The sequence below is a fragment of the Rhipicephalus microplus genome, chromosome 5, assembly GCF_043290135.1.
Source record: "Rhipicephalus microplus isolate Deutch F79 chromosome 5, USDA_Rmic, whole genome shotgun sequence".
In the NCBI taxonomy this organism is placed as follows: domain Eukaryota; kingdom Metazoa; phylum Arthropoda; class Arachnida; order Ixodida; family Ixodidae; genus Rhipicephalus; species Rhipicephalus microplus.
The window spans coordinates 64,542,738-64,560,324 of NC_134704.1; positions in this window are offsets into that span (position 1 = coordinate 64,542,738).

Consider the following 17,587-nt stretch of genomic DNA (forward strand, 5'->3'; position numbering starts at 1 on the left):
ATTCCGATTTAAATATGAAGTTGTAATGATTCCTATTGATCAGCCAGGAGGCGTCCTCTTTCATCAGCAGTAGTATATCTCCACATATCACTTTTGTCATTAAAGTATCCGCCTATTATGATCTTGGTGTCCTTGGCCTCATGCAATAGTTCCTGCATCCACACGTTTTCATGCAGTGAAGTTACGCCGCAAGTAGGGCGTTAGTAGACCGATGCGAACACCAGTGAGGGCTGCCTTCCTTCTACTATGTCCATGTACTGCTTGCTTGCTCGTGTAGTTTCCATAGGTATTGCAGTGCATAACCTGTGAACTAATCATTGTAATCTTCAACGGAAAAGTTTTCTCAAAGCTATCTGTATATTGCTACATTCATCTCTTATCTCCCGTAACAATATATTCAGTAATCTGATCCGTATATATAGTTGCATCGATATGTAAATTACATCTTGTCTATATATGTGCGCAATCACCCCTAAAACAGTGTGTAACATCGGTATGTGATGCTAGAGGATTTTCTGCGGAAGATTCACGGGTTCTCCTAATCAGTTACGAGCAAGCTCTTCCACCATAGTTCACTTTGTGGAGGTGGTGGAATTTTTCATTATTTATTTTTTAGACTGGCGTGTAAGTAGTACATTGCGGGTAATCACACTACACAGGTTTGCCTTTCCTTTATATGTACATTGTGAGAGTCAAACGCAATCACTGCTTTTTTTTTACTTTTCAGTGACGCTGACTGCATTTTACATTACCGAAGCACTTCCTTCACCTACTTCAGGAACATGTTGGAAGAAAAGAGGCAGACAACCAGCAGTGATGTGCTTGTATTTCTGCAACCATATGGTGACTGCGTTCCATGGAATCGCAATCCTTAATCAAGTCAATAGATGCTATCAAGCAAACAGCTATTTTGCATTGAATAAGTATCGCAAGAACATTGCAGAGGAGCATGCGTTCGTGTGAAAAAATGTTACCTTCTTTCCCACGATTTCGTTAATATTGACTGGAGCCAGGCAACGCACTTATGTCACTGATAGCTATTAGAGGGGCGAATACGTCATGTTTTTTTTTTCAACGTCGGCATAAGGCGATGGCAAACACTGCAATTCAAATTAGCTTCGCTCTGATAGGACATCTGCAGAGGGTGTTTTCCCCAGCAGTTGGAAGCACTGGCGTGGTTGTCTGGACTTGAATTTGTAGTGTACACGTATCCCGAAGGAGTGCGGACATAAGCGTGGGTCTGGTCTTAGCGAGCCGCAGGGCACGCGTTAACCGTCGCCGCGGCGAGAACATGGTACTGCTCAAGGTCGCAACACTTTATTCTCAGAGGCAACACCAAATGCAGTACAGAGCCCATTGCAACAGGCGAGGCGGGAAAGAAAATGGGCTTATCCACGTCACGGGCAGGAAGTACCACACAGGGGTGCCGCGACCACGTCTCCGTGGTGAAGTGATTCACGGAGAAGCCGGGACAAAGACCTGCTTGCTCTAGCAAGGGCAAAGGCGCTCGCGTTTGGCTTCCGAGAGATACTGGCCGGCGTAGCCTGGCCACACCCTAGGACACTGCACCGCTCTTCGGCCTACCATTCGCAAGGGGCAACGAAAAGGTGAGTGTTCGCCGCGGGCGCAAAGCGCTGTTGGTGACGTCCGACGAGCCCCAAACAATAGGAGTCGACGGACGGAAAATACATGCGCGCTCGCCCTCAGTCGTCCCGAAAAGATCTCCTCGCTCCCGATGCGCGTGCGAAACGTCTCGAGAGACTCCGCGCGCTGCGCCACAGTCGACATCTGCTACCGGGTGAGAAGGGGTAAACGTCACTCCCCGCTCTCCCAGCACGGCAGGCCACAGAGGAGGGAAGCCATGTCGGTACATGATGTTACGTTTGGCCTGGCGATTCATCTGGACAGACGCCATTGTGCGTAAGCCGGTCTTCTAGGGATGCTTTTAACCCCATCGGCGCCCAGTCTGCAAGACGCTGCCCTGTATATGTTTCAGTTAGCACTCGGGTCTCAACGAAAGCTTCGCGAGACAAGCCTTTTGTTTAACGGGCTCGAACAGCGTGAGACGGCGCCACTGGGGCTGGTCTCATTTAGTCAACCTCTCGACTCAGCTATTGTCATCTACGCGAGACCATCGCCAAGCACCGTCAGTCAGGAAGCGCGGGAAGACGTCGAAGAAGGCGTTCTTGGGGATCTAGCATTTGGACTGCCATGTTCGAGAGAGTTATTTATTTATTTATTTATTTATTTATTTATTTATTTATTTATTTATTTATTTATTTATTTATTTATTACTGTAAGCCATTCTCGGGCTCATACAGGGTGGGCGAGCAAATATACACAGTCGCGTACAAACCAGGCAATATCGCACATAGCGGAAGAAACAGAATCACAAGATGATGGTGAAAATAAAACTTGAACGATGAATGCAATTGTACAAAATCATGGACAGGTCAAAAAACATCGAGGTATCAGCAGGGGGTACTGTGATCAGTGTGTTCGGAAGCGCTCACAAACATAAAAAAACAAAAGTTGCTGTGAGTCTTCATAAAACAGGCTTTCTATATTCCGAACAAATGAATCTGCCGAGGAAAGATTAACGCATTCACGTGGCAATTTGTTCCGCTCTTCCACTGCTGACGGGAAGAATGAATATTTAAAAGTGTCACAGCGTTGTCTTTATTTATAGTTGTCTTTATCTATGTTTAAACCGTTGTGATACAAAAGAAAAATAAACTTTAAGGAAGAGACACGGCGACGGGCTGCAAGGGTCGGCAAGCATGCCCGCCTGCGTAGCTCAGTGACACTGTCATGCTTCGAATACTTAGAATAGATAAAGCGATGGGCCTTGCGTTGGACGATTTCTAATTTGTCGGAAAGATATTTTTGGTGGGGGTTCCAAACAATGCTGGCGTACTCGAGGATCGGCCTTATGAGAGATTTATATGCTGTCATCTTTACATTAGAAGGCGCCAATGCAAGTTTTCGACGCAGGAATCCTAGCCGGCGATAGGCTTTTGTGTATGTGCTGCTTATATGTGCATCCCACTTCAGTTTACTTGTAAAGGTAACGCCCAAGTATTTAACAGCGTCGTTTCTTCCAATGTTTGTGCCGACCAAATTGTAACTAAAATTCTGGATTGTTTTTCTGCGAGTTATGCTAAGGCAAGCTGTTTTTGACACGTTAATTTCCATTCCCCACTCAAGGCACCAACATGCAATATTAGCTAGTGTGGTATTAAGCATAAGCTGGTCATCAGTTGTGCGGATAGTGGTGTAGATCACGCAGTCGTCAGCGAATAATCTCATTTTAACGTTAGGCTCAAGGCACATATAGATATCATTAACATACATTAGGAACAAGATGGGTCCTAAAACGGAACCTTGTGGTACTCCGGAAAAAACTTCCAATGAATCAGAGGCTGTGTTGTTTACGGTTACATACTGGCTTCGATTTGATAGATACATTTTTATCCATGCTATTATGTTACTGTTAATAACAATTGACACAAGTTTGTCAATCAATTTACTGTGAGGCACTTTATCAAAAGCTTTGGCGAAGTCAATAAATATGGAGTCGGTTTGCAATTGTGAGTAAATAGTAGTTACGAAGTCATGCGTTATTTCCAAGAGTTGAGTAACGGTAGACAGGTTTTTACGGAATCCGTGTTGGTTTGGGTGCAATAAGTTGTTGTTTTAAATAAGTAATTATTGCCTCGTTGATTAGATGTTCCAATAATTTACAGCAGCAGCTAGTTAGCGAGATAGGCCTGAATGTTTCTATGGACAGCTTGCTCCCGCCTTTAAGAATTCGAATTACCTTTGCACACAACCAGTCTGCAGGTAAAGAAGCTGTTCGCAGGGATGCTTTAAAAATTGCTTCAAGGAAGGGACATAGTTGCTCTGCGTAGCGTCGAAGGAATAAATTTGAAATATTGTCAGGACCCACTGATTTCTTAACATCGATTTGCAACAGCAGGTTCAGAATACCTTCCGTAGTGACAACGACATCGGGCAATAAAGAAGGATGCACCGGAGCAACAGGGCTGCTTGGTGCGCATGCACGTGTAAATACCGACTGAAAATACCTAATGAAAGCATTGGAAACGGCCTGCGCGTCCTTTAGGATAGTACCCTCAATTTCTACTTCCGTTTCTACCTCAATTATACTTCAGAGTTCTGGAAGCCTGTAGCTGAAAACAGCCATGGACCGCTGCTGACGTTCGGGTCAGTGGCCATCTCCCCGGAGGAGCTCAATCTTCCCTCTGTGGACTCTACCTCCTCGCCCTGCGGTGCCTTCAAGGTGGGTGCTGAGTCGTTGTGTGGTGCGCTCGTGCTACCGTTGGACTGTTTTGCCCAGCCGAGTGGCGCAATACCTGCACCATTTCTGGTGGGTGTCACACACTTCGAGTGAGGCCCCGCCGACCTAAATTCGACGTGCGGCAGACTCGCAGGCTTCCACAGACTTCGCTTCGGCCTGCGACGCCTGAAAGGCCTCGAAGCGGCACATCTCAAATTTATTTGCAGGTTGGTCGACCCGTGCTGGGTTGCACGTGTGGTGATGTATGGGCCCGACCAACGTACTCATAGGGCTGACATGGACATTGGATTAAACGCAGGCAAACATTTAATAAAAATAGGGCAATGGCAATGAGAATACAAAAAAAGAACAGAGATGAAACAACACTAATACGCGCGATGGAAGGAACAGCTATATAAAAAATATGCTAAAAGACACTACAAAAGATACAGACCACAGGCAAGTACGCGGAATAATAATAAAATTACATCAGGACGAAACTACACGAGAGACAAGGAAAATTTACGAGAAAAAAAAAACTTAGGCACGCGCTTCTGAGCATCGACGTGTGACGCTGCGCACACAACTACAATTATTAAAAAAAGGCTGGTTATAATAAAATAACAGTTTAAAAAGTCACAATAAAAGGTTCCCTACGGACCAGGCCAGCTCATGGTACACCTACGGGAGTTGACGGGTGCCGCTGAAGATCTCGCCGGCTTGGTAGACGACGAGGGTGCCCGGAATTGCAGCCGTCTCAATACGTTGCACGGGTCACTCCATGCTCGCCGCCTACGCGAGACTCGCGACACCGACGACGGCACTTCTTGCTGGCTATACGTCAACTCCCTATTACCGTCCCGTCCCGAGGCCATTTCTCTTTCCGCGACATGTGTTTCTCCATTCGGTACAGATGTAGGGAAGACGCGGTGGCGCCACCGCAGCGTCGCCAGTCACCGGATGTCATCTTCCCAACACAAAAGCGCCCTTCCTTGGACGATTTGGTGTGCGGGCGAAACGAGTATTGCAGACGTTTGGGAAAGTCGGCCATTGAGACTTCGTCACCTGATTTGTGGCGAGAGTGCTCACCGCCTTTTTTGGATTTCTGTGTAAGGAGACGAAGGGTTATAAAAGCCGAAGCATTTTGTAAGTAGAAGCTGGATCATGAACCGAGTCTCTGCTGTACATAATGCGGGATCTTCTGAACCCCTGTACAGTTCCTATCTTTCAACTATCATGTAAATAAACCTTCGTTCTCTCTCACTTCTTCCCCTCACTGGCGAAGATCGGCTTTGCGGACGACGGAGGGGAGCCAGTTTCCGTAAAGATACCCGCCCTACATGCCATCATCGACCTCGAGCCCTCTTCAATGAGAACGAAGAAAGAGGCGGCAAAGCGCGCTCAAAGGCGGCGGGCTAGCCTCAATTCCCACAACTTCCGCGCACATTGCCAGCCTTCGATTCCGACTTCAGTCACTCCATTTGATATGTGCCTTCACTGAGTTATTTCACTTATCGACAACCTCACCGACGTGGGCTCCGCCATCTCTGTGACACCAGCTCCCTCACGCTGTCGGGCTAAGAATTTATGGATGGTTTTAGTGCGACACTATCATTTTTGCAGCATGTTTCAGGGAGTCAGTTCTGCATGTAAACTAGTGTCGTTTTTACCAACCAGCTTTTTCTCTGTGATATAATTTTTTCCCAATTCCTTATTCATGCACAACAGGCCCGTGCTGTCGCCTATGAGAGGTGGCATGACGTGCGTATGACCTCAAATCCTGGTCATGACTACGAGCCAGTGCCATCAAGGCTGTTCAGGTATCGTATCAAGACTGAAGAAAGATGTAGGCTTGGCATAATGAGAAATTTTTCAACAGGAAATATTGCTGGAGGCAATCTCTCGATGAGTAGACTGTCAGAATCCTAGCTCGAGTGATAGTTACTTTAATACTTCCAAGATAACAGGGACAATGCGCAATAAAAATAATGGCTTGATATTACGTTAATCACAGTTGCCCTAAAATTCACCATACAGTAGCCATTCGCCAACTTTCGGGTGAGCAAAACTTACCTCGCAACTTCTCAATCCAACGGAACACAAAGACGCCTTTCTTGTTTACGCGCTGTTTTTCTTTAATGTATGTGCGGACTAGCCAAAGTCGTCACCGTCTTTGCGAAGCGATATTTTACTAATAAAACTTTCAGCGGTGCTCAATTCCTAATTTTCTGAATAAACGCATCATTCATCTACTTAGATAGGATTGCATTCAATACAAGAACAGTTCTGTGTAGAGGTGCTACACCTTGGGGTTCTATAGTAGGCTCTATATTTCGCCAAAATTCTCTTTTACGGTGCCGTCGCGCTGTTAGATGAACCTACAAGTGGGGATGAGTTTGCCCAGATCAGTTCGCATTCTTTTGTTTTATTTTGCCGTGCTTGGTACCGTAAAGAAAACAATGTTTCATAATTAGGTTCAAAGGTCCAACGACTAATTGACTTTGGTATAAATATATTCCGCAACATCTGCTTCAATCAGGGCCGCTAAGCGTTTAGCCTGCCATCAGATACCGTGCAGTGCATTCGCACGACAACCTTGACAATTTTCCTATTTGTCGCATACTTACGTTTGGGTGGCATTCTCAATAAATTGAATATTTCCCCTGCAGCTCTTCATCGTAATGTGTGGCTTGTTTTACGAACGTTGCCCATGGCGTATCACCACATATCTTCACATTGCAATTAGGGTATTTGAAGAAGACGTATGAGGCAAATGAAAGCAATAGTTAGTATGACCTAATTTGTTTATGATTTTGTATACACTTGTGGCTTTGCGGTTCAAAGATGTCAGGGCAAATTTCATTTGTACAGGGGTGCAAATATGTGCCCGACAACTATGGGACGTCGCAACGCAATCCACTTTGTCAAATCAGTTTTGAGTCCAATGCGGTTTGACATAGAAATATTTTTTTCATGCATAAAAAACTCTTTCTGTGGTCCTTAAAAGGCGTAGTGCGAATATTCAACTTCATAATTACAGCGGGACTCTGAAGCCGCACAGCTTTTTGGTCGCCTACTTCAAAGGTAAGCCAATTTATTTTCAACATTTTGTGTCTCTGTCAAGAATACACATTCTGGCGCATTTCTTGTACGAACGAAATCTCTACTTACTACGCATTTCAATAGAAATTTAGAAAAGCCACCGAGAACAATTTTGAAGATTGCTTGTACCAGCCCTTCGCGTACGTCTGCAGTCAGCGTGATTATAAAATATTCGCAGGGGTCAACCGGTCAATTTTGTTGAAAAGACACCCATACAAATTATTGGATGTTTCAATATAACGGAACGCTGCCACGCCTTGTTTCCCTATTTAAAAACAGGCGAAGCTTGCCGTAAGCAACGAAATGCTTGAAACAGCGAGATTTAACAATCTTTTGTGGGGAAGTAGGTTATTCGGAGTACATTTCATTTAATAACTGTTTTTAAAACCCCTGAATGAGTGCGGTCACGAAACACGGTGTTGAGAAGTAACCTTGAAAAATTGAAGATTTTTATAGCGACCCCACACATAGTTTACAAATGGTTGTATGGGCGAGTGCACGAGTTCGTTTTTCTCTTGGCATATTTTTCATCGACTACTTGGACACAGAACATTCCACGTGATAATTCAACATCCATCAGACATATTACGAAAGTGTCTAAATTTTTACCGCATCTGTTGTGTATTCTGTTATGGTCTGTCAGAACCTGTGATCTACTTTACAAACATAAAAATTAAAAAGCACGCTGGCCAAACACTGTAATATTTGACTTCATGTTCAACTTCTTCTGTTATTTTTAATGCGAAAAGAAAGGACGCAGTGGTTAGTTCTTGGCTCACTGCGGTGTAACGCACATGATTGTGCACGCATGTGTATTTTTTGCAGGGATAACTCGTTTTATCATTCCTCCTCGCAGTTGTGAGACATGGACGGCTTCCTTGCCAAGTACCTTGCTATAGGGCTTGCTAGTGCACTCGGTAAGTCTAAGCAATATTACCTAAATGAATTATTCGCTTTACTCACCTTTAGTAAGGTAAAGCTGTGTGAAAAAAAGGACAAGAGGCGCAAAGTACGGCCAAGACACCACATGCCCATCTGACTTGCTCATTGCTTCAGTCTGCCCTTGTTGCGCAATTCCATGTCACTCAAAGAATCAATTGACCAGCCTTCGAGGATATTCTATTGAACTTTTACATAAGCAAGCCGATGATTGAGCGTCATAGCGAGACTTCGTAATAAGGTTTCTTGCAACGTGGGAAAATTGCCCCAAATTCATATAAATGTCGACGCATATAGACGCGAAATAGCCCCCGCACTAAGTACCAAATTACCGATACACCAGTTAGATGCCAATCAAGCCTTTGGCTACTCATTCGGACATGCAACATTCGCCTCATAGAGCATGGTGACTTAACGCTTTCAAACGGAGCTCATAACAGTATGCAAGGATTAAGCCTACATAACAAATACATACCAAAGTAACCCGTTTGTTACATCTACTGATTGTCAAGTAATGTTAAATTTCATTTCAGTTCATGACAGCATAGTTGACGGCAACTTATATTGGCTCTGGAGCGAATGCAACAGAGCCGGAGTATTTAGCACAAGTGTTTTCTTACGCTAGTAGTCCGGCACCTTGCCGACCATTTCAGTTCCAGTTTTGAATTTGCTTGCTCGAAGCAATACAACGTTTACAAAAACACGTTTACGCAAGACGTGATTGCGAGTGTGACATTCTGATTATTGTGCATGGATGCATATAGTCAGTGTACATATACTAACAGTGAGAAAATGTACGCCTTTCGGAAAGTTTTCACAACATTATCCAGCCGTTATGAAAATAAAGCTTATGTTCAGTGTATTCGTATAATCAATACATCGTACAGGTATTTGGTATAATCAATACATCGTACAAATATTTGGCCATGCCGAGGTACAAGTGTATTTTTCAAATGTGTCTGGATAAAAAATATAGACACGGCAGATATCCTCCGTATTTATATGCTTGTTCCAAGTGTACTTTCTGTTTTTCTTTCTTTTATTTATTTTCAGTTGCGCTGATCATTGTCCCCTACAGCGCTGAAGCGGTTCCTCCAGGCGTAATCGAAGCTGCAGTCGCTGCGCTTAGAGACTTTTTTGGAAGGGACGAGAAAAAATCCGAGGAGTAAGGTGTTCGTCAATGTGTATCCTGCAGTGCGTGAAAGCCCAAGCCTCATAAAATTCAATTAATTCAACGAAGCAACAAACTGGTGTAGACAAAATAAATATATCAGAAACATTGGTTACCGCATCATGTTGGTAATTTTTTAACACGTAAGTGCTTTACGCCGGGGTCAACCACGGCTCCACTGACATATTTACGTCATATGTAAGACGTTGCAAAATATACGCAAACAGATGGCGAAAAATTCAGCAGATCCCACGTACCCGGGAATCGACGTTGCGCGAGGCATGTGAAGGGAAGGTGACGATGTTGCATATTTTTTTATTGAGCGACACGTAATGAAATAACGATAAATATATGTGCAATTGTTGCACGCACAGGCATATTTTGAAGAGTTGCAGATGTTCATATAACCAGTTGTTTGCACTTACGCAACAATGTGAACTGGAACATGCGTATTAGCAACACGAGAAGCTAATATCAAGTGCTGATGCTCGCGAGGATGCCGGCCCAGGACACTGCTACATAAATCAACTTCAGCGCATGACAACTAACCAGAATTGACGTTAACCCGACGTGACGGCTGTACACCGAAGGAGCACATATGTAATGTTTATAAAATTGCGTAGGCAGCACTGCAACCACTATTGACATTTCACGAAGATTAGCCTCTATTTGTAAAGTAGTTCCGAAACCTGGCGTAGCTCTGTGGTAATAAAAGGCTTCATTGCCACGCAGAATGCTTGGGTTCGATTCCCTTTAGGACCCGAACATTTTTCTTTGCATTCCTCGGGTCGACGCTACCGATGTAGAGTATTTCTTAACGCTTGCGCATTAATACTTCCCAAGTGTGTTCTCATCATTCCAGGGTAGATACTGTGTCAATCACCTGTGGCATATACCTACCTGTGGGGAGGGAGATGAACAACAAGAGCAGGGAGGTTAACCAGACACATACCCGGTTTGCTACCCTACGCTGGGGGAATGGGAAGGGGGCATAAATATGACAGAGGGCGGAAAGAGAAGTGGGCAAGCGCCACTGTCTGGCGGGAAGTGTTTAACGACGTACGAGACGGGATTGTGATATTAGACACTTTTAGTCGGGCGCACGTAACGAGCCCACGTACGCAGCGCATGTACGCATGCAAGGCATGCGTACCTCACAATGAAATGTGATGGATGGTGAATGGTGAAACTTTATTTCGTCAGAAAGCAACTGCGGATGATTCCGTGTTAGATGGCAATCAACCCAAGGTTGGCGGCGACCTGTGTGGCCCACTCCACGACCCTTAACTGGACGACTGGGTCTGAGCTGGTCAACACGGCCTCCCGGTGCTCAAGAGAGGGATCACGCATAATATCCAGAGGCGGCGGCACTATGCTACATTCCCAAAGTATGTGATCATATGTTGCCACAGCCTCACACCATTTGCATTGTGGCTTAATTTCCTCCGGGTACATTTTGTTCAACACGTAAGGGTTGGGAAAAGATCGCGTCGGCAATTTCTCCAGACGCATCCCTGCGCCTTAGTCAACTGCTTGTGCGGGGACGGATAAAACCTCCGCTCTTGTTTATAATGATTCGTTATGTCATGAAAGGACACCAGCCCATCTCTCGCGGACCTCCCCGGAACTGGCGGCTCACCTACCAGGCTGACGAAACCTCGAGCATTCAAGTGAGCCGCCTCGTTCCCAGGGTCCCCAGAGTGTGCCCAGAGTGTAACCAGACAATTTCTATTTATCTAATTTCTCGTCCCGCGGCCCCATGCAGAAATCGTGCGGCGGTCGCCGATATTGTGCCCCTCGCCAGATTTCGGATGGCTGTCTTTGAATCACTGAGAATCAAATCCGACTGCGAATTAGTTATAGCTAGCGCTATTGCCGCTTCCTCTGCAGTTTCCGAGGAGCGGGTTTTGACCGATCCCGAGGCGACCAAGCGTTCCCGCCTGTCCACCACCACAATCACAAAAGCGCCTTTGTCCTTATAATCCGCAACATCTGTATAGACTTCCGCTTTGTACTCGCCGTACTCAACGTGTAAAGCTCTGGCTCTTGCCTGCCTGCGCTGCGTATGGTGAATCGGATGCATATTTTTGGGCAAAGGTTTTATGTACAGGGCCTTATGTAACTCTCGTCGCACCTCAATTTTAGTGTCCCCAGTGGGATCCTCTGCTCCAATGCCAATCCTTTCCAATATGATCCTGCCCGCTTTGGTTGTCGAAAGCCTAGCGTGCTGCATCACCAGATGCGCCTCCCATAATTCATCCAGGGTGTTGTGTACCCTATTTTGAAAAGCGTTTCTGTAGGCGCGTTGTTAGGCAACCCAAGCGCTACCTTCTAAGCTTGCCGGATAATAGCCTCGACCTTACCATTTTCTGCAGCATCCAATTTCATATAGGGTGTCGCGTAAGTAATCCTGCTGAGCACAAACGCCTGTACCAGCTTACAGAGTTCTTTTTCTTTAACCCCGTTCTTACGGTTAGCGATTCTTCTGATTAGTCTGACAGTAGCATTGAACACGGTCTTAAGTTTTTCAAGGGCCACCCTATTCTTCCTGTTAGTTTGCAGATATAGGACAAGAATTCTAATCGTTTGAGCTTCAGCTACCGGCCTACCCGCTACCTTTACTTCTAACGGCGGTGGCGGAATATATATATATAGTGTCTTGCATGTAGCCCTCTGGGTTTGTCTCGAACCACAAAGAGCTCGGACTTGGGCTGAGAGCATGAAAGTCCCGCCTCCCCTGCCAACTCTTCGACAATATTACCTGCCTGTTGTAGTGTTTCTTCCAGATGCGCATCACTACCCCTGGTTACCCATAGAGTAATATCATCTGCATAAAATGTGTGTTTGAGTCTCGGTATCTCCTCCAGCCTCGGCGGTATTTTAATTAGGGCGATGTTAAACAGGAACGACGACAAAACTGAACCCTGCGGCGTCCCTTTGCCTCCCAACGCGAGTGAGTCCGATTTGATATCTCCTATTGAAATTTCTGCGGTTCGGCCCTCTAAGAATGATCTGATGTAGCGAAATGTCCGGACACCTGGGCCAATTTCCGATAGTTTATTCAATATTGCCTCATGCGAAACATTGTCGAAAGCTTTATTCAGGTCAAGCCATAATACAGCTTTGGTGCCCGTGCCATGTCCGGGATCGACTACATCATGTTTCAACTGTATCATGACATCTTGTATGGACAAATTGGCCCTGAAACCTATCATAGTTGGGGGAAAGATGGCCTTGTCTTCTGCATAATTCTGAAGCCTGTTGAGAACCACGGGCTCCATCAATTTGCCCACGCATGATGTCAGCGATATGGGGTGCAGGTTTTCCAAGCAGCGTTTCTTGCCTGGCTTCGGAATAAATATAATCCTAGCATGCTTCCATTGTGCTGGGATCTCCCCGGCCACCCAATACTCATTTATTAAGTCAGTGATCGCCCCGACCGATGTGAAATCTAGGTTTCTCAGCATTTTATTAGTAACCCCATCCGGACCTGCAGCAGACGTAGCACGAAGCTGCCCCATGGCAAACTCCACCTCCGCAATTGTGAACTCTTCACCTAGTTCTGAGTTTTCCACCCCCGAATAGTGTGGTAAGCAACCGTCTACTCCATCAGTTATGTACCGATTCCGGAGTTGCTGTATAAACTCTCCAATTTCGCCTTCATATTGATGCATTAACCGAGTCATTTGTCCCCGTTGCGCCGATTTTGTTGCTGCCGGATCCAAAAGATGCCTTAACAGCTGCCATGTCTTTCTGCATCCAAACTGTCCATTCATGCGTTCACAAATCTGGCCCCACTGCTTGGCTTGCAACTCAATTGTATATTTTCGATTTTACGTTCTAACTTGCCAGTCCTTTTGCGAAAGACGCCATTATGTTTTTGCTTCTTCCACCTTCTCAAGAGACTCGCGTGCGCTTCCCACATGTGTAATAGTCTCGAGTCAGCGGTAACCTCCTCCTGCTCGACTGGCACTTCCACCGTGGTATTAGTTACATCCTCCTTGAGCGCCTCTACCCATGCATCCAGGTCATTAATTTTCCCGTTCACAGTGTCTGCTCTGTTTTTCCTAAATCTGTCCCAATCTGTAATGATATGCCCCCTCACTTTGTCTTTATGCTTCGCAACGCTAAACGTCGTGGAAAGGATATGGTGATCACTTTCCAGGGCTTGTCCCGTGTTAATCCACTTTGCATTACTGATGCCTCCAAAAAACGTAAGGTCTGGGGAGGTATCCATGCTTATGCTGTTGCCTATCCTCGTATGATCTTGTGGATTGTTTAACAGCGTCCATCACAGATCCCGGGCAACTTGCCAAAGCCGATTGCCCTTTGTGCTGGCTCAAATATAACCCCACTCCGGGTGAGGCGCATCGAAATCTCCTACCACTATAAGTGGAGCGCAAGCTGCTAACCGTTGAGTTTGAATCAGGAGTTGCAGGAGTTGTGGCAAGCCCAATCCTTTTCTTTATTCTTTATTCTTTATTCGAAGTATACCTGCAGCGCCCGAAGGCGTTATAGCAGGGGGGTTACAGATTCGAAAAAAAAAACAAATTTTCATTTACAGCAGACACTTGTAAACTTGTGAGCCCATTCCACTCATGTATTGTTCTGACAAAAAAGAATTTGCGAAAATTCCAGTCCTGGGATGGTATTCTCTCAGTTCAAAAGGATGATCAATTTGATTTGACAAATAATACGGCGTCTGTAAATACATATCCTTATTGATTCCAGTTTTATTATTAAATATTAGATATAAAAGTTTTCATCGCAATTTTCTTCTACGCGATGAAAGCAGCTCCAAATTCAATTCTTGTTTCATAGTGGTAGAGCTTTCCCGCCATTGATACCGTCCCAGGACGAACCTTGCCGCCCTGTTCTGTATTTTTTTCTATCTTATCACTAAGATATACCTGCGCCGGATGCCACACAGCGCAGGCGTACTCTAAGACTGGTCGTACACACGTCAAATACGCACATTTTTTAAGTCGCTGATGCGAACATCGTAAGTTACGCTGAATAAAATTTAACACCCTCGCAGCTTTCACGACAACATAATCAACATGTACATTCCATAAACAGTGTCACAAACGACTCCAGTTTCCGGATTATCCGCGGGCCCCATCTTCCAAAGAGGGGCGCTTTTGTGTTCGGGGGACAACATCCGGCGACTAACGACCCAGCGTGGCGCCGGCTCATCTTCCCTGCACTTGTTCCGAAAGGGGCACCAGCGGGCTAAAAAAAAGAAAATTACCCCCAGATGAGACGGGGTCACGTGTACGCCGCTGAAGAGGTTTTCACTGCATCGGAAAAGGCAGTTGACGTACAGCCAGCAACAAGTGCGGTCGTCGGTGTCGCGAGTCTCGCGTAGGCGGCGAGCATGGAGTGACCCGCGCAACGTATTGAGACGGCTGCAATTCCGGGCACCCTCGTCGTCTACCAAGCCGGCGAGACCTTCAGCGGCACCCGTCAACTCCCCTACGTGCACCAAGAGCTGGCCTGGTCCGTATGGAACTTTTTATTGTGACTTTTTTTTAACTGTTAAATTATTTTAACCAGCCTTTTTTTAAAATAGGGTGCGCTGCGTCGCACGTTGAAATTCAAAAGCGCCACCATGAGCATTCTGTAATTATTGCCTTGTATCTCCTCTGATTCATGTCATTAGTTTAACATTCCGCGTATTTGTCTTTAGTCTGTATCTTTTGTATTGTTTTCTTGCATATTTTGTTATATAGCTGTTTTTTCTATCGCGCGTATCAGTTTTCCTCCTTTGTTATTTTTTGTAATCTCCTGCCTTTGCCCCTGTTTTAATTAAATGCTTGTTTATGTGTAATCAAACTCTGTGTCTGCTCTATGAGTGCGTCTGTCAGGCCCACACATCACCACACGTGCAACCCCGCACGGGTCGACCAACCCGCAAATAAATTCGAAATGTGCCACTTCGAGGCCTTTCAGGCGTCGCAGGCCGAAGCGTAAAGTGGAAGCCTGCGAGTCTGCCGCACGTCGATGTTGGATCGGCGGGGCCTCACCCGAAGAGCGTGACATTATCTGGCGTCCGCGCGACAGAACTGGCCGACCACGTGGTGGTGTCTGAGAGAATGACGTAGCTCTGAGCGTGATATTTAGACGTCCTTTTATTGTTTTGCTGGTGGACAACTGTTTTAACAATGGACGGCACGGAGTTTGATAAGCTGATTGAACAGGGCAGGGGTTTTGGCTTTGAGGGCAGAGAATTGTACGATTTCGTGGAAAGAGAGCGCACTAAGCGTAAAGAGGAGCGTGATGCGGAACGCGCATATTTCAGACAACTCGCGGAATTTGAGATGGAGCAAGAAAGGGAAAAATTCCGGCTCCGAATTCAGAAGGAGAAAGAGCGCCTGGGACTGTGTGCGACGGAGTTGGGTCTTAGCTTAGCAGCTAGAACGCCCAGTAGCGTGACCGACCGTGTCCCGAACAAGCAGTCTTACCAGGATCATGTTCAGCTACTGCGCCAGAAAATGGAAGGTAGACGGCGCATGTTTGAGACCTGGGATGCAAGGCACAAAAGGGGCAAAGAGCCCGTAGGTGCCAGACCACTGAGAGCCGGCCAAGGTAATAGTACTGTTGGGGAGAACATCGGGTTCACGAGTGAACCTAAAATGTTAGCTGCTGAAAGTCCCGTTGTGGCCACAAAGGCCACTGAAGGCCTCAGTGATGGCGACGAGGCGCTGTGCCTGGAGAGTCTTGTTAATGTAGAAATGCCATCTGTAATGGACTTGGCACAGCCACCCTGTTTGTGCGTCGCCATAGCAGCTAAATGGGAAGTTCGCAGTACCTCCGGCCCGGTAGGTGAGGACCCCTGTACAGAGAGCGGGGCACAGTCGGGTGCTGACGCACACTGCGAGCTGGGCAATGTTGGGGCAAGTAGTTCTTCCAGGTGCGAGCGGTGCAGCCCCGAGGAAGACGCTTGCATTGCTCAGCCGTCAGTCAAGCTTCCCGCAAGTCAGGGTGTTCACAAGTTAACGAAAAACCCCGACTGTATGATGATGGATGGTAGCGCAGACAACGAACACGGACAAGAGAAGGCACATAGACACAACACAGAGGATGCCTCCAAAAAACGTAAGGTCTGGGGAGGTATCCATGCTTATGCTGTTGCCTATCCTCGTATGATCTTGTGGATTGTTTAACAGCGTCCATCACAGATCCCGGGCAACTTGCCAAAGTTGTGTCTATGTGCCTTCTCTTGTCCGTGTTCGTTGTCTGCGCTACCATCCATCATCATGCAACCGTACCAACAAGCCCAAATCGCCACCCCGACTGTATAGGCATTATAGCCGAAGAGACAAGCGAGACAAGTTCGGCTCTGCAAATGTTGCAAGCGGACTTCTCGAAAGTGAGCACTGAGCAGCGTGCAAAAAGAAAAAGACGCCGCACAAGCCGAAGGAAAACGAAGGCTGAAAAGCAACCGGGAAAATCGCGGATTGCCAAACGGCAATCAACGCAACGAAAGCATCGTTTGCGTTTAGTGGAATTCGCCAGTAGAGGGGGTAGCCATGCCCCAAACCGCCCGAAGGGTAGGGGGGTAAGGCAGGCGATTGTACCTGCTGCTCGGAGGAACCAACCCCCACCACTCCATTCTTGTGTTCGAGGAGCGGAATGCATGGGGAAGGAGCGCATTATGTCTAGACGACGCGACGCGGTTGCAAAGCCCATTTCCGTAGAACGCGGCGTCTACGATGCCTTGCTGCCACGGGGCAAACTAGCGGGAAACAGACGTCGGGGGAGCGGCCGTCCACTCTTTTGTCTGCCCTGGTTGCTTCAAACGGTTCCTCCACGAGCACGGCCACCTCGAGCACGGGTGAAATTTGCGTACATCGACACTCAAAAGTAACCTTAAAGGCAAATGACTTGTTTTTTGAAACAATGTTCAGTTATGTTTTTCGATTTTGGAGCATTTCATTAATGAGGGGGACCAATAGCTTAGTTAATTCATTGTTTGCTTGTGTCGTCCGTGTGTTTGTAGACGATGTTTTTATGTTTGAACTTACTACACGTTTAGTTAGGGAAGCTCTGTTAGAGGGAAATGGTTATTTTAA